The sequence below is a fragment of the Carlito syrichta genome, unplaced genomic scaffold, assembly GCF_000164805.1.
Source record: "Carlito syrichta isolate Samal-C Ts95f unplaced genomic scaffold, Tarsius_syrichta-2.0.1 Scaffold73452, whole genome shotgun sequence".
NCBI classification, from domain to species: domain Eukaryota; kingdom Metazoa; phylum Chordata; class Mammalia; order Primates; family Tarsiidae; genus Carlito; species Carlito syrichta.
Window position 1 is genome coordinate 149,070 of NW_007017548.1, and position 6,879 is coordinate 155,948.

Sequence of the window (6,879 nt, forward strand, 5' to 3'; positions counted from 1 at the left end):
GATTTTTTGATTTATTGTAGAGATGAGGTCTCGCTGCCCAGGCAGGTCTTGAACCCGCGGGCTCAGGCAATCCACTCACCTCACCCTCCCAAAGGCGCGGGATTACAGGCTGAGCCACTGAACCCGGTTTATTGTTGCTATTAAGAAACATATATTAGCCGGGCCCGGTGGCTCAGCCTGTAATCCCGCGCCTTTGGGAGGCTGAGGTGAGTGGATTGCCTGAGACCGAGGGTTCGAGCACCTTGGTGAGACCTCATCTCTACAATCAATCAAAAAATCAGCCGGGCGTGGTAGCGCGTGCCTGTAATCCGGCTACTGGGAAGGCTGAGGCGGAAGGATCGCTGGAGCCCAGCAGGTCGAGGCTGCGGTGGCCGGGAGCGGCCACTGAACTCCAGTCTGGGCGACAGAGTGAGACACCAACTAAAAAAAAAAAAAAAAAAAAAAAGAAAGAAACATATATTAAGTCGCATACTTGTTTCCTTTTCAAAAGGGTATTAGTAAGTTATGGGATTTCAGCTGCTGATCTGAAGTCACACAATCATGACTTCTAAATAGTAATATTGAGGCCTATATAATGTTAATTAATTGTTATATGATTTTCAATGATCTGATATAGATTTTTAAGCTTCACTTTTTTAGAAAACTGTTGTCAAAAAGACCATAATCAGAATTATGCTGAACCCATTTATTTCTCTTGAGCTTTCATAAATCCTGCTTCTTTCCTTTCCTTTCTCATCATTAACCTGGTAAGGGATGGACATTTTTCTGATTTCAAACAGAAAATATTGGTTTTACCTGTTTGCTAGCTTTGCATAAATAGATCTGCAGAGTGTTATTTCTGGCTTCTTTCTTTAAAAATAGGCTTGTGACATTATATTTTTGTTTGGAGTTGTACATCATTCGTTCTCATTGTTGTATATGAATCCATCCTTGGTATATTTGGTAGCTTTTTTTCTTTGCTATTACAAAGAGTGATACTATGAACATTTAAGCATATATATTTCTGTTGGGATTGAAACAGAGTTGCTAGGTCATAATGCATGTACATGTTCATCATTAATAGGAACTCTCAGAATCTTATAAGATGACTTTACAAATAGCCACTCATATCTGAGTTCTAGTTGCGCCATAGCCTAATATTGAGTATTTTCTGTATTTTTTCATTTAGCTAATCTTTAGATATAAAATAATATCACCTGTAGTTTTGTGTTATATTTCTTAATGGCTAAGTTAAACACTTTTATATGCAACAAACATACAGTTAGGTCATTTAGATATTTTCTTGTGTGGAGTGTCTGTAAAAACCTTTTCTCAATTTTTCTATTGGATTTTCTTACTTTTATTGATTTAAATGTGTCATTTCAATACTCTGAAAATAAATATTTTGTCAGACATGCATTTTGAATATTTTTCCTTTTGGAGATTGAATTTTCACTCTTTTAATGCTATCTATTAATAAATATTAGTTCTTAATTTTAATATAGTCCAATTTATCATTTAAAATATTCTTATGGTTACTAATTATTGTGCCTTGTTTAAGAACCATTTGCCTATTCCATCCCACAGTTATTGTGCTGCATTTTTTTTTTTTTTTTTTTTTTACTAAAAATGTCCTAGTGTTGCTTTTATATATTGTATCTGTAATCCTGCAGGAGTCAATTTTACTGTGAGGTTGAGAGTCAAGATTTACTTTTCTCCAATGGATTTCAGCTTACCCAGTACCATCTATCGAGAACACCCTTCTCACAGTGCACTGTGACATACCTTCGCTTTTTGTTTTCGTTTTTTTTGAGTCGGAGTCTCACTCTGTCACCCAGACTGGAGTCCAGTGGCCGCTCTCGGCCACCGCAGTTTCGACCCGCTGGGCTCCGGTGATCCTTCCGCCTTAGCCTTCCAAGTAGCTGGAACTACAGGCGCGCGCTACCACGCCCGTCTAGTTTTTGATTTATTGTAGAGATGAGGGCTCGCCAAGTTGCCCAAGCGGGTCTCGAACCGGCGGGCTCAGGAAATTCATTCACCTTGGCCTCCCAAAGCACGGGATTACACGCTGAGCCACTGAGCCGGCCCTGCCTTTGTTATAAGTCAGATGAATACATAAATACCATGCTGTATTTGGTCTATATGATTGCTTCTGGAAGTGATTTTATTCTGTTCTATTGGTTCATTGTCAATCTGTGCCAATAAAACACTGTTTGAATGATTATAGTTTTATAAAAGCACTCTGGTGGGATAAATTTTCCAGCTTTGTTCATCTCCAAATTTGCTCTTCTATTTTTCACCTCTAGTTTTCCATACAGATTTTAAAATCTTATTAATTTTTACAAAAATTTCTACAAGGATATTGATTAACATGCATTTAATTCAAAGATCAGTTGATTAATTTAATCTTGAGACTTCTAATCCATGGACATGTTATACTTTCATTATTTCAGTTGTTTTTAATTTTTCTCATGTTTCGTAATTTTCAGTTTTCAGATTTGGTAAACTTTTAAACATGTTTTTGATATAATAAATAATTAGTCCTTTATGAATTGAATTTTGTGACTTAGTTTAAAAATAAAAATCCTATGATCTAGGTATACAAGTTGGATTTTAGTTTTAACTTTGCTCCAAGTTGTAAGCAGGTAATAAATAAATAGTTTTCCTCAGTGTCTTCAACATTAAAACTATATAAAATGTTAAATCTTGTCCAGCTGTGTTTATGATTTTAAACCTATAAATCTGAAAAGCTTACATGAATCTGGAGATGTGAATAGATGTGATTTTATGAATTATAGAAATGCTAGAACTATCTCATTAAATAAATTAGAACTATATTTTATGTACATCATTCCAGATCATCCAGGCTGCCTTATTCATGTCTGAACATGGCAGAAGCAAACTGAGGCCTAAGTGTAATATTAAAATAATGAGTCAATTTTATGATTCCATTAACTTCTTCATTTACCAGGTCCTCACCTGACAGTAGAAAATGCCATTACTGATGCATATTGTGTGACAGAAGGCTGTAAATAAATAATTCAGACTTTACCTCAGAGGGGGCATTGATTAGTTCATTTATTTTTCAGATAAATATTGTTACTGTGAAACCAAGATTTTAATCTAAGGATTGAGTTTTGGAAATGTTTTATATTTGTGAATGTTCTATTTTGCCATCATTCTGTGTGTAATGTTGAGCTACTGTAAACCACTGTGAGAAAAAGATGCCCTCTAAATAAAACTGGAGAACAGATTTCTGGCCAGTGATAAGACAGAATGCACTTAAGTGTTCTATGTTGTTTTCTTTACTCACTAAAGTGATGGGCTTTACTGTTGTATGTATCAGCAACCACTGACACATACAACCCAGGATTATGAACAGAAATATAATCATGTGTTGCATTTTATTTTATTTTACTTCATTATAGAGATATGGGGTACAAGTAGGCTGTGTACAGACAAAGTTTGGGCCTCCAACTGGTCCTTACTCCCCCTGGGTTTAGAGCTAGGTACCCTTTGTGTTGTTACATGTCCCTCCATCCCTTAGCAGTGTCCAATGACTGCCAATCCCTCCCTTTTGCTAATGTTTTAATGTTCAGGTCTCACTTATGAGTGAGGACATGTCATAGTCAGTTATTTGTTTCTATGATAGATCACAGAGTATGATGGTCTTCAACTCCATCCAATTTGCTGTGAAATCCATGGTTTTGTTCTTCTTTATGGCTGCATAATACTCCATCTTGCATATGTACCACATTTTCTAATCCAGTCAATTTTTGATGGGCAGTAGGGTGGGTTCCATGTTTTCATTATTGTGAATAGTGCAGCTAAAACATGCATGTGCAGGTGTCTTTTTTGTAAAATGATTTATGTTCCTCTGCATATGTTGCCAGGAGAGGTATTGCTGGATCATATGAAAGGTCAATTTTTAGTTATTTTAATAATTGCCACATTGCCATACAGGTTGAACTAGCCTGCACTCCCACCAACAAATGTTCCCTTTTCTCTGCACTCTCATCAGCATCCATTGTTTTTTTTATTTATTAATGATGGCCATCCTTACTGGAGTTAGGGAGTATCTCAGTTGTGGTTTTGATTTGTATTTCTCTGATGATTAGTGAGGCTGAGCATTTTTTTCATGTACCTGTTGGCTGCTCATATGTCTTTTTTTTTAAGTCTATTCATGTTCTTTGCCCACTTTTTAATGGGGCTGTTTATTTTTTTCCTTTCAGCTCTTTTGAGTTCCTTGTAGATTCTGGATTTTAGGCTTTTGCCAGATACATATTTTTCCCCATTCTGTGGGTTGTCTACTCACTCTCTTAATGGTTTCTTTTGCTATGCAAACGCTTTTCTTTTGATGAGGTTCTACTTGTCTCTCTTAGCTTTTATGATATTCCCTTTTGAAATTTGATCAAGAACTGTTTGCCTACTCCTATGTGATTCCTTGTCTTTTAGAATTCTTATAGTTTGAGGTTTTACATTTAGGTCTCTGATCCATTTAGCTTTGATTTTTTTTCATATGGTGATAGTTAGGTGTCCTATTTCATTTTTCTGCATGTAGTCAGTCAGTTTTTCCAGCACCACTTGCTGAATATAGTCTCCATTCCCCAGTGGTTGTTATTAGTGGCTTTGTCAAAAAAGATTAGTTGAGAAGCCATGTTTTTGCTTCCATAATCTCCATCCTGTTCCACTGGTCTATGAGTCTATTCTTATATCAATACCAGCGTGTTTCAGTTATTGTAACTTAGTAATAAAGTTTAAAGTCTGGAAGTATGATACCACCTGCTTTGTTCCTTTTGAAGATTGTTTTGGTTATTCATGCTCTTTTTTATTTCCATATGAATGTCTGTATTGTTTCCAGACCTGAGAAGAATGATGTTGGGTATTGCATTGAATCTATAGAATTTTTTGGGTGGGATTAACATCTTGACAATACTGATTCTTCCATTCCATGAGCATGGAATGTTTTTCCATTTGTTTGTGTCATCCTTGATTTCTTTGAGTAGCATTTTGTAGTTTTCGTTGTAAAGGTCTTTCACTTCTCTAGTTAAATGGATATCAAAGACTTTTCTTTTCTTTTTGTGGATATTGAGAATGGGATTGTGCTCCTTATTTGGCACCTGTCCGTTTATTGCTGGTGTATAGAAATGCAACTGTCTTTTGCATATTGATTTTGTATCCCAAGACTTTACTGAAGTTAGTTGATTTTCAGTGCGAGGAGGCTTTTTGACAGACTAAGGTTTTCAGGATATAGAATCATATCATATACAAAGAGAAATAGCTTGATTTCCTCTTTTCCTATTTGGGTACCTCTGATTTCCTTCTCTCGCCCGATTGCTCTGGTTAGATGCTGAACCAGAAGGTTGAACCAGAAGATTGAACAAGAAGGTTGAGAGTGGGCATCCTTGTCTACCCTGTTCTCAAGGAGAATGCTTCCAATTTTTGCCCATTGAGCAAAATGTTGGCTGTGAGTTTATCATAGATAGCTCTTACTGTTTTGAAGAATGTTCCTTTTATGCTTAAGTGCTCAAGAGATTTTATAAAGAAGAGATGCTGAATTTTGTCTAATCCTTTTTCTGTGTCTAATAATATAATCATGTGGTTCTTGTTTTAATCTGTTGATGTGCTGAATTACATTTATGGTCTTGTGAATGTTGAACCATTCCTGTATCCCAGGTATGAAGTCCACCTGGTCATGGTAAATGATCCTTGAGATGTGTTGTTGGATTTGATTTGCTAGATTTTTGTTTAGAATTGTTGCATTTGTGTTCATCAAGGAAATTGGTCTGTAATTACCTTTCCCAGTTGGGTATTTGCCAGGTTTGGGAATAAGTATGATGTTGGCTTCATAAAATGAGTTGGGGAGCATTCTGACTTTCTCTATTGTCTGGAATACTTTCAGTAAGATTGGAATCAGTTCCTCCTTGTGTGTCTTGTAGTATTTATCAGGTCCCAAATTTTTGGTAGGCAAATTTCTTATGACTGAGTTGATTTCCTGAATTGTTATTTGTCTGTTTGGTGTTTCAATTTCTTATTGTTTCAATCTTGGGAGGTTGTTTGATTTCAGTAAGTTCTCCATTTCTTTTAGGTTTTCTAGTTTAATTGAATACAGGTTTTTATAGTAATCACTAATAATCTTTTGAATGTCTGCAGGGTCAGTTGTGACTTTGCCTGTTGCATTTCTAATTTTGTTTATCTGGACTCTCTCTCTCTCTCTCTCTCTCTTTCTCTTTTTAGTTAATCTGGCCAAGGGACCATCATTTTTACTTATCCTTTCAAAGAACCAGTTTTTGGTCTTGCTGAACCTTTCTATGATATTTTTGTCTTATATGTCCTGTAACTCTGATTTTACCTTGGTTATCTGTACTGTGGTAATCTTGTCTGAGGTTAGTACTGAGGTAATCTTGTCTTTCCAGCCCCTTTAAGTGTGATTTAGGCTGTCTACTTATGGTCTTTCTGTTTTCTTGATTTGTGCATGTGATGCTATAAATTTTGCTCTTAACACTGCTTTCATGGCATCCCAGAAATTCTGATAAGATGTGTCTTTGTTTTGTTTGTTTCCAGGAATCTTTTTATTTCTGTCTTTGTGTTACTGTTTTGAAAGAAATAGAAGGCTATTTTTTCTCATTTTAGAAAAAAAATGCATTTGAGTCTTTGAATTATCTAATACTCTACAGAGGCCACACAATGAGTAGTAGATCTAGAAAATTCATCATTCTAAAAGGTCTTCTGGAATGAAAATTTCACTAGGTTGTATGTAAATTTAGGTGAGTTCATATATGCTAAATTCATAGTAAGTAGATCATTAAGTAGAGTTCAAGGATACATCTTTAATTTTTTGAGCAGACCTCATAGAATACAAACAATACCTTTTTGTTCTAATGTCTTTCAAGTTCACAC